Raw genomic sequence first — 19,984 nt, forward strand, 5'->3', positions numbered from 1 at the left:
TAACATAATCTAATGTCATTCAATGCAACAAACAGCCAAGGTGGATAAAAGTATGAAATTTGCTGTTAGGGATGTTGTTGAATAGGTTATGGTTGTTGTTCTTTTTACATTTTATTATCCTCCCATTATGAGACTAAAAGGAGAAAATTCTTCATAGTCCTAGACTGAGGAATAGTGCTTCTTTTATCATTATTTTATGAATATTGCAAATCATGTTAACTGATTCTGTTCCTTTCTTTTCCTTGGCTGTTAGGACATGTAGACACAGGGAGAAGTTAACTACCAATGCATTGCAGTTCTCGAGGATTTATACTGCCCACATTCAGACACTCTCCTTACTTTCTCCCCACCACCCACCCCACACCAATCTGCTAAGCCAGTTAGCACTCTGGGATCTGCAGAACCCTTCCCTTTCTAATTTCTGTTTGTTTGGTTTTTTTTCTTCCAATGCTGCTAGTATGAAATTGATGGTGAACGCTTATCAGATTAAATTTATGTGAAAGAGTGATAGTAGTGAAATAAGGATAATAGAAGAGACAAGAGCCTCAGAAACAGAAAAATGAAAGAGTAATATCTCACCCTGGTCATCTTAATGACTGTTAAGAATGAGGAAGGGGCAGATATAAGAAGAACAAAGGAAAAGGTAGACTAGAAAAAAGAAACAAGAAAGAACAAGAACCTCAAAGAGGGTAGGATAATTGCACATTTATCTTCTTTTAGAGTCCAAAAACAGATTGTGTCAGAGGTGGGAAGCACCTGCTCATCTATGTCTCATGTCACCACACACCTTCCTTTCCCACCCCATTTTGAGCCAAAGCTATCAGGGTCAGCAGAATTAAACTAGCACGAGAACACCAGTCTCTACTTCTTGTCATTTTTTATTCTGTTCTTTTTTCTACTTTTACTTAAGAAGTTAAATGTTTTAGCTCAGACTCTGATATAAATTTTTCTGTGTCATGCCACTAGGCTGCAGAACATGATTGTTCTGGAGAAGATTCTCTCAGTAAGTTGATATTTTAGCAATATTCACCTCCTATTTCACCAAGGTTCTTCTTAGGAACAAGGACTATAGCAGGTGTATTCTCTGTAATTTTAGAGCTAAAACTCATTTTAGGAGAACTTTAAGGTGAATATGTTTTTCAAAGGAATTTGTCTCTCCTTAGAAGAAGACTTAAATTGATTAAGCATAGAGACTATAATAATCACAAAAACACATATAAAGCATTTATATGTATCAGGTGCTGCTCTCAGCATTTCACATGAATTAATTAATTCAATCCTTACAACAATCCTGTAAGGCAAGTACTATTACTATCCCCAATTTAGCGATGAGGAAACTATGACATGCCCAAGGTCCTGCAACCTGTAACCGGAGTACCCAGGACTCACACCAAGGGAGTCTGGCTCTACAGCTTGGGCTCTTAACTACTCCATTAGACTCAGATAAACTTTTGTTGGATGAATAAATGGGTGAATTAAAAATGAAAGGATAGTTAAATTCAGGTTTTTTATCTTATATTTTTTTTTTTTTTTTTTTTTTTGCGGTACTGGGGCCTCTCACTGTTGCGGCCTCTCCTGTTGCGGAGCACAGGCTCCGGACGCACAGGCTCAGCAGCCATGGCTCACGGGCCCAGCCGCTCCGCGGCATGTGGGATCTTCCCGGACCGGGGCACGAACCCGTGTCCCCTGCATCGGCAGGCGGACTCTCAACCACTGCGCCACCAGGGAAGCCCCTCAGGTTTTTTAGATACATTTCTTGATACATATTTTGTTGAACTAGGAGCCTTGGTGTATGTGAGTTTTAAATTAATATCTAGAGATCCGGAAAAACACAAAAAAACTCTATACCTGCGTGAGTGAATGTGTGTAAGTATGTGTGTGTTGTTGTTTAATATTGGAAGGTTTGCACACTAGATATCTTTTGAGGACTCTTGGAGAATTGGGACCAAAATTGGACCTAGCAATCATAAGACAACTTAGAAGAAGAATCGGGGCTAACAATTTAAGAACCTCCAGAAAGTAAACAGAGAATGTGGATTGAAAACAAATTATTTTATTTTGGTAACTGATTGAATGTTTTTGGAAATAAGACTTAGTAGCCCTTTCTTTCTTATCTTTCTTTGGTCTGGCCAAGGAGAGGGTAATGATACATAAGCCCAGAAAATATTGAGAGAAGGATTATGTATGATTTTGGTGAATTTGTACCTTGCTAGAAGACTTTGTCTGTGTATAAGGCTGCTCTATCAGAGTTCATAGAACCATTTGCAGAAGGAATCTGATAGTACACGGCACTGGGCTCATACAGTTCTTTGGATTCTATAAGACAACACCACCATTGTGATAGGTATGTTTTTGAACAATTAAAGTGATGGATTTGATATTTTGAAAAGCTGAGAAGTCAGTTGGGCTCTTTTGTTTTTAACTAACAGTGCTTTCCAAGTTGAGAGGGAGGTAGATTTTTTTTCAATATGTGATGTATGTGTCTTCTTAAAAGCCATTATCAATGTAGAATGGAACTGTACCCTTGTAGGGCAGCACAAGTTAGATATAATAGTATTCTTAGTTAAGTTTCAAGTTAGTCACCATGAACTGTAAACTTGCTAGGGTGGATATCCTGGGATATTTAACCCACATATTGCTACTCAACATTATCTTCTTAGTCTTTTGCTGGTGCAGTAATTTTCATAGGACCTAGAAATATGATCCATCCCCATTGCTTCCATCGTGTTAGATATGACCCTTCCCCCAACCTTTCTAGATTGTGACATCAGATAGATTGTTTTCTTTTCAGCTTTATGTCATCTATAAATTTGATGAGCTTGCCTTTTCCACGTTATAGAGACATACATCAAATAAGGAAGAGTTATGGGCAGAACATTATAGTTCTTTGGCAATAATAAGCAAAAGCTACAACTTATTAAGAAATTTTTAAGCTAAACAACTAATTTTTGGACTGACCTACTCATCTTAAATGTGGTGATTATTTTTAATGCCAGCTAGGAGATTAATAAAAGACATATTAGAGACAGTAGAATGCATTAAGATATGTTATGGTTATGTGAGATGAAAATCTAATATTTTGAAAGAAAATGAAACTTCAAAATTGAATTTTAATACATCTAAAAGAAATTACATTAAACCATCTTTGCAAATTATTGCATCCTTTACAGTGTATAAATAACAAAGAACAGGTACTCAATAAGCATTAGATGACTGAATAAAAATAATAAAATGAAGGCTACCTTCCTTGAAATTAGTTTATTAGTAAGATAGGCATTCTTTAAAACGTACCTAGAGGGCTGCATTTTTTGCATAATGCTTTCACTTTAAAACTGTTCTTATTGTGTCACTCTCATACACACAACCTTTCAGTGGCTTTCTGTTCCCTACCGGATTATTTGCATGGATTCTAAGCCTTTCTATAATTTGACTTCAACCTGTGTGCCCTGTCTCCATGCCCACTAACTTGCTTCTTCCTTTATAATTAAGACAGTCTCCTCATTGTACCCCAGACATTCCACGTGCCCAGTCTTGTTAACTTGGTTCAAGTCCTCCAGGCCTAATGCTTTTTGCTTTCCGGTAAATTTATCCAAATCTTGTCCATTCTTCAAAACCCAGCTCAATTCCCACCCTCTCCCTAGCAAGTTTTCCACTATAGCTCCAGTCTTCATCTGTCTCCCTCTTCTCTGACATCGTTCAATTATTCATTCAATGACTATTTGGATGCTAAGTGCCCAATATTGTGCCAGCATCAGGTATAAAAGACATTGTGCCTGCTTTTGTAGTCAGACTGTCTGCATTTGAATTCTTACTATGAAATGTAGTAGCTTTTTGACCTTAGCAATATCTTAACCTCCTTACACCTCTATTTCCTCATTTTTAAAATGGGGTAATAATAATACCTATGTGGTTGTTGTTACTGCAGAAGATAATTATTTAAAGCTTTAAGAGCAGTGCTTTATTCAGCAAAATGTTTAATGAATGCTTGTTGTTTTGTTATTGGAGACAGAATAATAGTAAACAGTCAACTGCAATTGAGAGTAATGAGTGCATTGATAGAATTGGGCACAGGATTCTGTGAAACCTGGGGCATGTAACCTAACCTTAGAGATCAGGACAAGTTTCCTGGAGGAAATGATTCCTAAGCTGAGGTCTGAAGCATGAGTAAAACACCTATAGCCCTCAACTGTCTGTACCAATCAGCAACTGTATGCTCAACTTTATATGTAACAGCTTACTTTCATAAGTTTCCAAGGACTGTTCTTCATGGAATTGGTCTTAGTGAACCCATTCTTTATTCATAATGCTGCACACACAATTCTTTCCCCCAAACAGAACCCATACCCCCACCCACACCCAGCATTCTTGGGAAAATTTAAATATAAGATAGGTGTTTTCACCATGGAATTAGGAATTAGCAATGTGATTTAAAAACAAATAAAATGTAATTTCAAGTCAGTAATTTCACATTGAAACTGAAATTTTCCTGATGGCTAAAACCCAATCTCATCGAATGACTAAAGGTCATAGTCTCTTCTTGGCTCATTTTTTATTTTTACCAGGGCCTCAATTACTAGAGTCACTAACCTCCATGCTTCTCAATGCCCACAGGCAACTCAGTTATACAGAGTATGGCCTCTTGCTCTATGCTCGGCTACCCAAGTTATTTTGGAATCTGTCCATTATTACCTAATGAGGGGAAAAGAAACAAACTGCATCCCATGTCTTTGGCATCTGCCATCTTAATTTTTTTCCTCCCTTCTTTCTCATCATATTGTTATACATACTTTCTTGCTACTATTGTTTCATGCATCTCAATGTTGTCTTCAACCCTGCCTGCTTCCTCCCCTTACTCAGATAGATTGTAAACTAGTTGAGGACAGGAACCATGAACTGCTGCTACACCCAGCCCTGCAGGATGGATGTGCCCTCTTAATTCCAGGGTACCATCCTCACAAAGCAAATCTGAATGTCCCCCTGGAACTGAGCAATGTGGCAACCCCAGGACTCCGTGCGAGAGTCCTTTTGTATTTTCCCAGTGTATCCAAGGTAGTCAATCAATAAATATAGATTGTTTAACTGATTATTGATTGTTTAAAGCTACAAGCTCATGTTTTATGTTTCTATAATCAATAAGCATTTTAAATCTTCCATAAGCTTTTCATCTCTAATATTTTAAATATTTTTCTAATAATCTGTAATCCATTTTAAACAATCAGAATAAATGTTAGCCCAGTATTAAAACATTTAAACAAATCTATTTTTTAAGGACCTAGATATTTATGTCAGTGTAAAATATCTATTTTTAATTAATAAATGTATTTGGATCTGTCTCAGTAATAAATCCATTAGATTAAATAAGATTTGGATATTAATAGCACAAATTTACGAGATTTTAATTTTTACTTGTAACACTTCACAAAATATTCTTTGGGTATTTATAAAACAGTAATGAAGGCAAAACACTTCTTTGAATATATATCTCATTTAAAAATGAAAAATTTAACCAGTATGTCTTGGACTAACACCAAAATGGGTAATTCTGGAAATAACCGCAAAATGATAAAATATACAACTGCTTGGTGGTTTCCCTCTTTTGTATAATTTCATAATTTACTGCATTTTCTCCACAACTGACCAAATAGAGATTTTTCTCTGAATTTTAAAGAGTAAGCAGACAATTATATTCAAGTAAAGATGTTAAAAAAAAATAAAGAGGAAGCAGAATGCGAAAATCACAAAATTCAGAACTTAAACATTTTAAATAAGTGACCTCAGAGTTCACAGATCCACTTATAAAGTGTATTCGCTATAAATTATTTTATAAGGAAGCAAATGCTATAATGACCCTACATTTGGCATCAATTGAAATGCACAAGTGCTTTTAGGTTGACTTTTGAACTCCTCTGATTTGTGACACAGATAAGAGTAAATGATGGACTGATGAATTTGTGCAGTTTCTTGGCAAGTTAAGGAATATGGTAAAGTAAATAGTTGATTTCAGGCTACTTTAAGTGTATTAAGCACTTTAAACTCTTTGTTCAGATATGAAGGCCTGTCCCTGGTACTTGAGGAATGTTTTCAGCTTCTTAGTTTTCCTTGAACTTGTGTCCCAAGTCAGGGAGTCTTTGATTGTCCATCTTGATATAAACTTTGCCTCTTGTTTATGTCCTCTAACCTTGACTGTTTGCAGGACTGTGGCCTTGTCTTAATTGCTGCTACCTACAAGTGAATTTTAAGTTTGCCATTCTGATCAAGAGATCAATTTACTTGTCCTAGAGCTGCTCCACCCCAGATTGACTGTCAAGTGTGCATGTATGCACATACATATGTAATTTTGTTTGTGTGTTTGTCGTCATGAATGGTAGAGAAAAAGAATAAAGCTAAAATGCATCATCTGCTTCCTATATGTACTTCCTATAAGGTGCTTCCCTTATTTTCTTTAATCTTCACAGTTTATGAACAGAAAATATACTTGCCCAATTAAAGCATATGTAAGGAATATACATAAGGAAACAAATGAGACAGAGGCCAAGTATGTTAGTTAAAGTTACACAAATCAAAAGTGTGGAGCCAGAATTTATACACAGGACTCTATACTGTTTTCTGAAGAATGTTTCTCAAAGTCTACTTGCAGCAGAATCTCCTCAGGCACTTGTTTAAAATGCACATTTATGGTTCCCGCCCCTCCCTGCCTCATGGAAACCTAGGGATAGATCCCAGAAACACTGCCCTAGTGTGTCCAGAAAATTCAAGGAACGATAGACTTTTTTTTTTTAACGATAGACATTTAAATGATCAAGAAATACTGGAATAAAGGATCTGAAAACTCAAATGACTTTTCCACTTGAAAAGTATTTTATGAAAGTGCCAGGCACCTGAAAATAAGGGTTTATAGTGACAAATGTCCTTTCGGGGATGATTATGGCTTTATGCAAAGTTGATGCCAATAAATCTTTTCTACAAAGCTCAAGTCTCAGTCCAGCCTGGCAGTAAATCATTTTACCTGGCACTGCAATTCCAAAAGGAAAGCCAGTGAGGACAATTTTATGAATGTTGCTTTCCTGGCACTAGCTATCTGAAGATTAGTTGCATTGGCATAATTTTTTTCTCATAACCTGTTTTTAAATTGAGAATAGAAAAATATAGTCATTCATCTATGTAGAAAATTATAAAGACTGGAAATGAGGAAATAAACCAGAGTCTAAGACATCCAAAAGGAAATCATCATTCTATGCATTAAATGAGCAAGGTTGTTGTTGTTGTTGTTGTCGTTGTTTTTCCTGTATGCGGGCCTCTCACTGTTGTGGCCTCTCCTGTTGCGGAGCACAGGCTCCGGACGCGCAGGCTCAGCGGCCATGGCTCACGAGCCCAGCCGCTCCACGGCATGTGGGATCCTCCCGGACCAGGGCACGAACCCGTGTCCCCTGCATTGGCAGGCGGACCCTCAACCACTGCGCCACCAGGGAAGCCCTGTTGTTGTTGTTTTGATGAATAAAGTGAAGGTATATCACATTAACATTCAATGAGACACCAAAAGAAAAGAATGTTAATTTACAAAAAGGACCTTATTAACCTACTAGGTTATCAAGAACTTCTAAAGCATTTTTTTCAAAGAGAGGTGATCTGATCTTCTTTTTTCTCACTATTTCACCTTAAAACTGGTTTTAAATAAGGCCTACTGTTCTTTAAAAATTCTAATATTGCCAGAATCTCAATATATGTTAAGTTTCTAGACTAAATTCACCATTAAGGAAAGAGTTGGGAATTCCTTGTCAATCCAGGGATTAGGACTCAGCGCGTTCACTGCTGTGGCCTGGGTTCAATCCCTGTTCAGGGAACTAAGGTCCCAGAACTAAAATCACAAACTGCAGCACAGCCAAAAAACCAAAACACAACAAAACAATAACAAAAAAGAAAAAAAAAGGAAAGAGTGCTTCTGCAAAGGCATTTAGTTTTCAAAAAAAAGAAAAAGTCAAGTTTAAAAACAGCTGGTAGCAAAGAAAAGTATCAGAATGCCAAGTAATAGCTGACCAGAACTAATATTAATAATTCGTAACTAATATTAATAAGAAATGGAGGGAGGAAGGAAGCTGGTCCATTGACTATAGAAAGGAAAGAATATGAATTAACAGATGCACACTACTATTTATAAGATAGATAAACAACAAGGACCTACTGTATAGCACAGGGAACTATATTCAGTATCTTGTAATAACCTATAATGGAAAAGAATCTGAAAAAATATATATTTACATATATATATACATATATATATACATAACTGAATCACTTTGCTGTACACCTGAAACATCATAAATCAACTAAACTTCAATTTTTAAAAAAAGACTATGTTTGAATTCAAATGTTACTAATTTGGGGAGGAGGGGAAAGCCTGATATCAAGATTGGCTCAGCATCCGAAAAAGTCATGAAATAATCATATCAAGTCTTGTGTGAATCGGGCACACAAACCTAAGAGGTAAAGGAGGTTTCCTGATTCAGGCTGATTGGAGCCAGAAAATGAATGATCTAACTTAGAGACTTTTCTAATTTTCTTTTTTTTTTTTAAACGTCTTTATTGGAGTATAATTGCTTTACAATGTTGTGTTAGTTTCTACTGTATAACAAAGTGAATCAGCTATATGTATATATATATCCCCATATCCCCTCCCTCTTGCGTCTCCCTCCCGCCCTCCCTATCCCACCCCTCTAGGTGGTCACAAAGCACCGAGCTGAGAGAGTAGCACTGACATACATACACTACCAAATGTAAAACAGATAGCTAGTGGGAAGCAGCTGCATAGCACAAGGAAATCAGCTCGGTGCTTTGAGACTTTCCTAATTTTCTGACTATGGATGCATAGGAATGAGTGAAATTATAATTTTTTTTTTCACTTTTCAACAATCTTTCAAAAAGTATAACAAGATAATTTCATCCCATCCTGACAAGTTGGAAGTGTATGAGAGGGAGAGAGGCCGGCATCCTTTCTTGGCTCACCTTGGAGTTTCTCTGGCTGGGCTTATTCAGTCAGAATGGGAGGGGCAGGCAAAAAACTACCAAGAGCTGAATGCAATAGTTTATTTTGATTAAAGGCTTTATTCATGAAGCAGGTGATAAGAAGGATGGAAACACTCAAAGAGCCAGGTTGCCTGCCTGGTCATACCAATCCAGCCACATAGGCATAAAGGCAGTGTATGAGTCAAAGATGAAAACAGATCAAGCCTGTCAGCCTCCACTCATTCACCTGGCCACCTTGAGTATTGGTTATTATTCTAGCTCCTCTGTATTCTCTCTTTGGGGTCGCTTTCCATATTTCTGTTGATTAGATACTGCCTATCAGAGAAACTCTGGGGAAATAGGAAAAAAAGCAACTTGACTGTTGCTTGTATTTTTAAAATATGAAGACTTTCCAAATATTCTATTTGCAGAATCAATTTATAACCCCCGCAATCACCAGGGCAAGGCAATTAAACTTTCCTTCTTCACAAGTATCAATCTGCCCTTTTGTTACTTCATTTCACCTTCAGTGCTGCTTGTGATGCTCCTTTTCGTGTAATTTTCTCTGAGGAAGATGCTAGAGAAGTGGGACATCATGGGATCTTCCAGAGGATCTGATGATGTGGTGATGATGGTCTCTGGCCCTGCTGGTGGTAGTCAAAACTCAACACAGGAGTATGACATCCCAAGCAGGAAGCCACACTTGTCAAGGGACCAGCCACTAATGATTAATCCAGATTTGCTCTTGGCACCACAAGATTCCTCTTCTGGTCTTGTTTTGCATGCAGGACAGCCCAGAGGAGCCTGATATTTTCTGTGGAAAATCACATGATTGAATTTTCCTCAAGGCTAATTGGTAATTGGCTAATTTCCTTTCCTTCATTCAGGCAATTGTTCTTCATCACTAAGAAGTTTCCTGCTGAGTTAATGTGCCCACTTTTATATTTTAATATTTAGAATCAGTACATGTTCACTTGCTTTACCATCTTGAAAACTATATTTTATAGTCTTAATGTAAATTATGCTTTATGAATCCTAAACAAAACTGACAGAAGTCTGTAATTGATTAAACCCATCTTTTGGAAGATGGGTTAAATAAATATTGGACTTCCCTGGTGGTGCAGTGGTTGGGAATCCGCTTGCCAATGCAGGGGACATGGGTTTGATCCCTGGTCCGGGAAGATCCCACATGCTGTGGAGCGACTAAGCCCGTGCGCCACAACTACCAAGCCTGCACTCTAGAGCCCGTGAGCCAGGGGCTCTAGATGGGTTTCAACACCCATCTTTTGAAAGTCCCACACTTTCGAGTTTTTAAAAAATGTTACTGATCTAATACCTGATTTTCAAAAATGAAGTTAACTAAGATAATATGATTGACACTTTTTTCAGCTTACTTAATATTTTAAGCATTTATTTGCACAACTGTCCATTCTGATAACAATTCATTATGGTTGCCCTGATGCCACATGAATATTTGAACCAGTCATAATAAATCATATTAAATATTATTTATGATTAATTAATTTGAATATTTGCTTCTATTTAGTATGAAACTGAATTAAAATATGCTAATAAAAGGTAAGAGATAAAAAATTAGAAATGTTTATGAATATGTGCATGAAAATCAATATTACCATTTTTCAAAGAGAAGCAAATACATGAAATATAATGCCTTTAAGCGTGGCCTTTAGCATCAAACTGATCTCACTACCTGTTCTGAGTACTAGCTGTGTGTCCCCAGGCCCTTTTAAATTCTCAGTTTTTCTCATCTGGAAAATAGGAGGAAATAATAGTGTTTGTAGGGATTAGATAACATTTGTAAAGCAGTTAATGCTCAACACATAATGATAACAATAATTGGTAGTTACTGAACAGTATGTTGATACTTACATTTTTATTTTTCAAAGTAGTAATCTCAAAAAAATTTTGTGCACTATTGGAACTTATGAAAAGCCGAATTATTAAGAGCAAAATCTCTCCCTTGTGTCTGTTTGAGTTGAGGAGTATTATACTCTGGAAACTGAAGGACTTAATCAAAATAAGTCTGTGGGAAAAGACTCAAGCTGCTTAAGATAGTGGAATGAAACTTCAAACTTATCATGTACCCAAGCAAACTCTTCTCCACACTCCTGCCCTGTACCTGTTCCTTCCATGGTTTTCCCCATTTCAATCCATGGTAAATTCATTCTTCTAGGTGCTCAAACTAAAAACATCAAGAGTTATCCTTGACTCCTTTTTTCTTTTACTTGCCACATCCAATCCATCTACAAATCCTGATGGCTCTCCCTTCAAAAATATTGATACTTGACTACTTATCTCCACATCCTCTGCTATTCTACCCTGCTCTAACCTGAAGCACAAAAAATTAAATCCTGTCTTAATTTGCATTTATGTAAATATACATAAGTATTAAAATATTCATTACTACTTTTTCCATTTTATGCATTGAAAATTATCTTCAAAAATTTATCTATAGGTATCTTAAAGTAAGAACCTCAAAATAAATAATACTAATTATTTTATGGCATAGCCTTGCTCTTCATAAATAATGCAGTTAAAAATATCATATAACTTTTATTCAAATAAGTCATAGTGTAAAAATGTAGTAATTGCAAACCTCTAAATTACCATTTAATGATCAGTATTTATCAGTACAAAATGTACTGCATCAAACTAGCTTTTTTTTCTGTCATTAACTATGGGATGACTCTTTACTTTGTTAAGATCATTTCTCTATCTTGTTTCATTGCTTGCTTTTCTTCTGTTGGGAAATTATTAGGACCATGAAAATGAAGAGCTAAAGAGGAGGAAGAAAACATGTGTTACTTGGCCTTTCACACTGATCTTCACTAACCCATGTTTTCATGAGCACCAGATTCACCAAGTTTTCAAAGAGGAATAGCAAGTGTTTGATGATGAAGGAAGTTTGGATTTAATTTTCACTTTGAGACACATGGATACTATTCCCTGAAAAAATATTGGCATTCTGAAGATGTTCAAGCACTCTTACTCCAGCAGCTACCAATAGCTCCAACTGCATGTGAGGCTCTGGTGGCTCTGAGGGCTGTCAAAGCAGAGATGTTAGAAACCAGCTGCCTCCTTCATTCATCCTTTGAGATCAGCAAAGGTGGGGGTGGACTTTCCTGCCATCAAATCCTTAGAGCAGCAACTTGCACACAGAATTTGCTCTTACAGAAAAATGATTCAAATAATATGAGCAAAATAGCAGCAGTAATAAGAAAGATAACTTGTCCTGCAGTTTATTGAGCACTTTCCAGGTATCCAGGACTATTTCAATCGCATCTCATATATTATTTCATTTCATCTCTAGAACATAAGCAAGCAGACAGTTGTGGGCTATCCCCAGAGGAATGGCTTCAAGTAGAGTTATGAAGAACACCCTAAATCTTTAGAGCAGTTCAAAACCACCTTACAGACAAATATTTTAAAAGGTTGAGGTAGGACTTTTATAAGCGCAATGAATTCTATATGGGAAATCCTTCATTGATATATCATAGCAGTCCTTTGAATAAACATTAAGTTCAAGACACTGTATAGGTATGACCCAGAACTAGCAATAATCTTGTCCTCATCATTGATAAAATTGTTTCTTAACCATCCTAAAGTATATATCATGCATCAGAAATTTTAGATGTATGGGATTTTTTTATTCAGAATTCTTGTATTATTTAACATTTTTCCTTCTCCACTTCCTACATATATTAAAAAAAATTTTTTAATCAAGAAAAAATTTTCTGGGTAACTCTTCCTCCACTATCATGACCAACATTTTACTGTTTTTCTCCCCTAGAACTGGAACAGAGACTGATGTACCAGCAGATGTTTCTAATTCAGAATGTCTTACTCTTTCCAGGAAAGGAAAAAGTTTAAACTTAAGTAGCTGCTGTTTATCAGCAGACCAGGTGGAAGAAGAAGACTATCACCTTTTACAAAATATCTCTTCTTCATCTTTCCTTCTTTATTCTGGAAATTTTCTCAGTTCAGTCTTTGAGGTATATCTACTAATAGAGAGTTCAGATCATGGCTGTTGCCTGATCCTTCTTCCTAAGATCAAAGTAGACTAAACCACAAACTTGAACTTAAATAAGAAATCTAAAAGCATGCTATTCTGTGTTGAACATTTGCTGATTCAGGCAGACTTTTATCACCTTATTTTGGTTCTAGCACCCCAATTGTGCTTTAGGTAACCACCATCACCCCTATAAGAAGCTCATGTGCTTCATAGAAGTATCTCCATGAGCAGCACATGTGGCTCAGGCCTAAACTAATTAGCGTTATGTGGGTCTGTGACTGGTTCAGAGATGGTAACATGATCTAATTAATAAGTTAGTGCAACTAGAAAAAAGCCTAAGACTTTAAATCAAAGGTTGAGGGAACAGGACAAATGCAGTACATTAATGGGGAATCATGTAGCCTGAGAGCTCCTGGAAGAAATTTTGGAACAACCAGGGAGAATCTCCTGAGACTGGAGCTGCGATTTTGGGGTATGTTTGTTACACACCATTATCACAATACCTTTGGTGTATTTGGCTAATACACCAAAGAAGGTAATAGGTCAGGTTCCAGATATTTGAGGTATATCCTCCTGACTTACCCTCAAATTAGAATATTACCAGCAAAACGTAAGATAGAGTAATCCAAGGCAGGATGATAACATTTTTAAACACTAGAAGAAACATGTTGTCTTTCTGTTAAGGTTGCTAAGCTTGGAGATTTTGAACCTGGCACCAGTGGCTGTCTTCCCTGACACAATGAGGAGTCTGTTGCAGAATGAAGCTAATCAGAGACAGTGATGAAAGGCAGATAGAGAAAGAAAGAGCAAAAAGGCAAAAGCAAAAGAGAGCATGAGTGCAAGAGAAAGCAGGAATGAGTGAGCAAATAAAAGAGGAAGATATCATAAAAGAGAATAAAAAAATAGAAGAATCAGTTTCATATAGATAAAATTTAAACTTTTGCAGAAACACATTTTAGGTTACATCAACCCTGTGACTGGCATTTTTCAAATATGAAATACAGATACAGAAATTATATGTTTATTTAACCAGTAATCAATCAGTGATTTCCATCTAACACTGTTAGATGTTCTCATTAAACATCTATAAGTCAATGTCGACTCTAAATTTTTTTAAGTAAAAATAGCTTAACATGTAAAAAATTACAATGTGTTGTGTAGGAACTGTCATATGGAGAAAGATAATAAGTGCTTAGGGAACACAAAAGAAAGAGATATTAACCCTGTAAGTAAATGAAAATGGGGAAGATATGGAAAAAGAATTCACATAAGGGACTTCCCTGGTGGTCCAGTGGTTAGACTCCATGCTTCCCCTGCAGGGGGTGCAGGTTTGATCCCTGGTGGGGGAACTAAGATCCCTTATGCTGCACAGTGCTGCCAAAAAAAAAAAAAAAAAAGAATTCACATAAGCTGTAGCTAAAAACCAAAGGATAAATAGAAGTTGGTAAATAAATAAATCGTGAATGAGGACAAGCGGAAGGCTTGCATTTGTACTGGAGACTTAAAATTCATGTAAACTGTATCAATTTAATAGCTTCTATTACCAGTATCCTGTGCACTCAAAAAGAGAAATAAAAATCTGCCTTCAAATGTCTATTATTATTATTATTATTTTTGAAGATGTTGGGGGTAGGAGTTTATCAATTAATTAATTTATTTTTTGGCTGTGCTGGGTCTTCGTTTCTGTGCGAGGGCTATCTCTAGTTGTGGCAAGCGGGGGCCACTCTTCATCGCGGTGTGCAGGCCTCTCACTGTCACGGCCTCTCTTGTTGCGGAGCACAGGCTCTGGACGCACAGGCTCAGTAGTTGTGGCTCACGGGCCCAGTTGCTCCGCGGCATGTGGGATCCTCCCAGACCAGGGCTCGAACCCGTGTCCCCTGCATTGGCAGGCAGATTCTCAACCACTGTGCCACCAGGGAAGCCCAAATGTCTATTATTAATACACCTCACTGATTTTCTTCAATCTTTTCTTCTTTAGTTAAAGCTTTAAATTATACTAAATATTTTCAAGAGAGGAGGTGAGCAAGGCTGACTTGATGTATGAGCCTGTGATATTAGACCTGCTCCAAAAGAAAACATCAGCCAAAAGACATTGCACTAGCAACTACATGGCACTACTCAAAGGGCACCTGAATGGCTCCTGTTCCTCTTTCCTATTTCCAAATACTTCCTCAACCTGCTAACATGTTTTATTTCCTTTTGTCACCTTGCATTAAATCAGTCTAATTAAAGATTCATTTGAATGGTAGTGTTCATTTTTCACAGTGGAAAAAAAAAAGATAAAAGGTGTAGGGGTGTGGGTAAGGGGGATGGGTTGTAGTCATTCACACCTTAGTTTAAACAGTTTGCTTTCCTCTTAACCACAACTTACAGTGTATAAGAAACCAATCCAAGTGCACATGGCAGTGTGTGGTTGGAATTATGAATTTTCTTACAGTCAAAAAGAGCTGGTTTGAATCTTGCCTCTATCACTTTGCTAGCTTTATGAGCTTGAGAAAATTGTTTAATGTTTGGGGTGTCTCAGTTTTCTTGTCTCTAAGATGAGAGAAACATGGTTACTACTATTGTTATATAATATACATACTTGACCAGCACAGTGTCCAGAGCTTGGTTAAGCAACCAATAAATGGTAGTTATTGATACTAGGGTGGAGAAAAAGAGGTAATTTTTTAGCAAGAGAAGTGAGATCCTGGGTGAACGGAAGACCACAAAGGCATACTTTGCCGTTTCAGTACTTTTGCCTGTGACAGGATCAGAGGTGCAGATTCAACAACGATGTGACAATCAAGGTGGAGTTGATGCAAATGTATTCAGTATTATCATGTGTTCCCGATTTTGGTGATAGAAATGTCACATGTAGTTCATTAATATTGCATCAACATTTGATCTCAAATTTGATGGTTCTGGATTTTTGTTTTCACTATAACCTTCCTTCTTATGACTGTTCCTTACAGAGTTAGGCAGCAGAGCAGCACTACACGGGTGCTTAAGGGAAGTGCAAAGAGTGTCTTAAACAAAGGTGAATATTTAAAATGTCTGTTTCCTGGACCGCTTTGCAAAGGTGTATTGGGTCGGCCAAAAAGACCAAAAAGACGTTTGGGTTTTTTCGTAACATCTTACCGAACTTTTTGGCCAACCCAGTATTTTACCAGATCCTGTTTTCAAAGCAGCTTATAACTGATACCTACAAGATTCCTCCTTTTAAAATACGTGCACATTGAGTACAAACTGAGCCTAAAATGTTATTTTTTTTTTTATGCTTGTCATGAGCATGTTAACATTCCCCAGTTGTCCATTTCAAAAGGACAGTGGGCCTATCCATGTTGTAAGCTTGCTGGACTCTTCCACAGGGCAGTCACTGTGCTAAGAGACAAAGTAGGGATGCTCTTCAGCGAACTTCACACTGCTTAGACCAAACTCAAAGCCACACCCTTGAAAAGTGATAGAGTAAAACTGCATTTTAATTTCTGTTTTTCCAAAACCTGCCTAATGTAGTTAATTGACAAAAGCAACTGTATTTTCTGATCAGAGACATAAACTGTAAACCTCAAGGCAATTCTTCTCTTGCCAGTGGTTGCCCTTGATAATAAAATAATTACCACATTGACAGCATTCACTCAATTTCAACACTGAGAATTTCTCCCACAAAGCATGCTGGAGAAAAGTGCCAGGCCACAAGACAGTTAAATCGAATTATTTCTGCATTTCGCCCTGGCTTGGTTTAAGTATAAATGCCCATACTCTCTCGGTTATTCCACCTCTGAAAAGCACAGGGATTTTTTTTTTTTCTTTTTCAGTTTCAGTGTATAGCAGTATTGTTTATGGGACTTGCGACGCCACAGTTTTAAACCCAATATTTATCTTTTTAATATGAAATATTCAACCATTGTTTTATGTGTTTGACAGGGTTGGTCTCTGCCCTGAGACCATACCGAAATGTTTTTGTTTCTCTATGCTTTCTCTTGACCTCAGGCCTTGCTCATTCTGAGCTGCTGAGAACTCTCTCCCTGCCCACTGCTGCTCAGCTCATTTCACCCTCTAACTCCTGTTCACCATCCAGGTATTGGTTTAGTTATTACTTCCTCCAGGAAACCTTCCCTAATACTTTAATTCTGGGTTAAATGGCATGAGTTCTGTACACTTTTCGCGTTACATTTCAATTGTCTCTTCACTTAGTTGAATTCTCCACTAGACTGAGTTTTCTGAGATCAGAGACACTACTTTGTTTATAGAATGTTTTTAGCAGCTGGAAGGAACACAGTTTGTCATTTAGCAAATATTTTTTAAAGTATATTTGATTTTTTGTTCTTTTATAGCTATTCTTTTCCTCCTATCCTATGGTCAGTCAGCATTTGCTCCCCTCACCCATTAACTTTGGTTAACTTTGGTGGCTGTGTGGTTTGCTTTAACCAATGGGATGTGAGCAGATATAACATATAACACATTTGGGCCAAAGCTTTAAACGCACTTGCATGATTGACACTCCTCTTCTTCCTGCCTTCCACGGTCAGAAAAGCATCTTTCATATAGTGGCTACTCCTCAGGCTTGATTCAAAGAGAGAAGACACTTGATGCAAGCTGAACCCAAAAGAGCCCAGCAGAACCCAGTAACATGAATGATAAATGACTGTTTGTTGTTGCAAGTTGCTAAGATTTGGGATTATTTGTCACCACAACAAAAGTTGATTAATAAAGAAATTGATACCTAGAAGCAAGGCATCAGTGTAACAACAATAAACTAAAATATGTAGTATTTGCACTGTGCCTGTTATGGGAGCCCCTGATATTAGAGGAGGCTGGAAAAATGACAACCTATTGTATGCAATGGTGAAAATTTTGGTAGTACTTTACCTGAGATAACTTGAAAGGCAGAAAATATACCTATAAACTTTGCAAAGAATTTTCAAGATGGCATGTTGGTAGCCCAAAATTGCTTTTTAGGCTTTATAAGGAAGAATAAACTCAGAAAATAATTGGACTCTTTTCAATGGAATGGAAGAGAAAAGAAGAATGCAGAAGTCCAGAGACAGAGTTGAAAGATGTTACTGTTTCTCATCTCCAGCCAGTAAATTATTTGCAAATTAAAACAAGGCCTCAATGCAAAACCAAGTCAAGGGCATGGATAGTTGTTTTCTAGTTGTGTGTACATATTATTACACTGAATAATTTTAATTATTTTTAGTGAATTTAAAGCACATCAGAAGTTTAGCAACTTGAGCAAATTCTGAATGCGAAATTACCATAGTAACATGTAGGCAATTTTAAAGGTAATATCAAAGAGATTTTTAAGTGGATAAATAGGAGGAGCAAATTATATTATCGATTATCTTTTAGAAGCCTATTATACAGATCAGAAGGCAAAAGCAGTCTTCAAAAATCAGTATTGTAGAGTGCCTATAAAGAGTTTTTGTCATCATAAATATGAAAGGTTAATATTTTCATCCTACTAAGTAAAAGTATGCCTAATTAATAATAATAAGATGATGAGGAGGAGGATGATTATGATTCAGGCTTGGGAGTAAAGATCAAATCAAGACTGTTGTCACCACACCATTTGTTAAGACCTCTGATCCCTTTAAAGTGATCCCCAGTAAGTCATTTCACTTGTACAAAATGGTTCTGGGTAAAGAAATCATAGATTGGCCTAATGGAAGCCTAAAGAGTACAAATTATCTGTAATTAAGCCTAGAAGTATGTCTGCTAATTATGGATCTGGCTATTGGCAGGAGGCACTAACCGGAAACAAAGATATCAAAGAAACTAACAATGTTTTTTTTTGTTTTAAGTTGTAGTGCCAAAATTGCTACCAGCCTGAATTAAAAGAGGTTGTGATTGTTTGAACAGTAAAACTACCCTTGAGCTCTCGACTTTTTTGACAGGATAAGGAAGCTGTTTGGCATCCAAAAACAGAAGTTTCTCCCAAACAGGATATTGGAAAAGGAAGGACTTCCCAGAAGGTGAAGTCAAGAGTCATGAAGAACGATAGACTATGAAGCTACCTCCAGGAGACAAAATTGAAGATTGGTTAAACACAGTTCCTTACACTCAGGTTAGCAGACTTTATATAACAATTTCTCCATGGGATTTCAGAACTTCTGTGAATCAGTGACTGCTGGGTTCTCACCTTCTTCCCCTTCCTAAATGAGAGTGTTTACTGTGGTTACACTATTTTATTATGGATGTGTAGGTATGTATTTTATCATGGGTGGGTACAAATAACAAGTCTTTTAGGTCATAGGACTTTGGCTCAGTAGAGCTACATTTGGGCATGATACAAACTCAAGATCCTGGATTTCAAGCTAGAGGTTTTGATTAGATCAGACCTTGGAGTATCTTTAGGATGGGGTGATTACATTTTTTTTACAGCAAGGAAGTGAACATTTGTGAACTTGTTCACAAGCAGGCTGTGGTAGATTACATTATGTCACAAATATTTATTCCCTCCATACCCTTGCCATGCTTCTCTGTGAGCACAGTCTATTTTCCTTTCCACTGACTTTGACCTGGGTCATATTACTTCCGTTGACAAATAGATTGTCTTAGAAGTTTTAAATGTGTTTGAAAATGTGCTTATACATTGTGCATGACTTGGTACCCAATCTTGATGTTTCCCTCCAAAATGAGAATAGCATGTCCAAGATACTAGCTTAATCCTTCAGCCTGGGCTATGGAATGTAAACATAATTGTCATGGAGCCAAGGTCTAGCTCAACCAAAGTCAGCTAAACCCAGAAAAGCCCTCACCCTCATGAACTTAGGCAATCAATACAAATTTGTTGTTATAACCCACAGAGATATTGGGATTGTTTGTTACAGCAAAAGCTGGCTAACACAAGTTTTGAATGAATTTGTTGTTGAAAATAAAGAAGGAAGAATTATATTGTCTATAAAAATGCTTGGTTTATGTAGGAAAACCATGTAAGAGTCTGAATGTACATAAATAAATGAACTC

The 19,984-nt window shown here is 36.9% G+C and overlaps 1 long non-coding RNA gene across 3 annotated transcripts in view; it reads left to right on the plus strand.

Moving 5' to 3' along the window:
* The window catches only part of LOC307176263, a 177,695-nt gene that overhangs the window by 102,344 nt on the left and 55,367 nt on the right, over window positions 1-19,984 (plus strand). The window contains exons 5-6 of one of the 3 annotated variants that reach the window (XR_013824680.1): window positions 17,006-17,093; window positions 18,913-19,082. This is a non-coding gene — a long non-coding RNA (uncharacterized lncRNA). The remainder of the gene's footprint in view (window positions 1-17,005; window positions 17,094-18,912; window positions 19,083-19,984) is intronic. The other 2 variants (XR_013824681.1, XR_013824682.1) reach the window with 2 other exon arrangements.

The sequence above is a fragment of the Stenella coeruleoalba genome, assembly GCF_951394435.1.
Source record: "Stenella coeruleoalba genome assembly, chromosome: 17".
Taxonomy (NCBI): domain Eukaryota; kingdom Metazoa; phylum Chordata; class Mammalia; order Artiodactyla; family Delphinidae; genus Stenella; species Stenella coeruleoalba.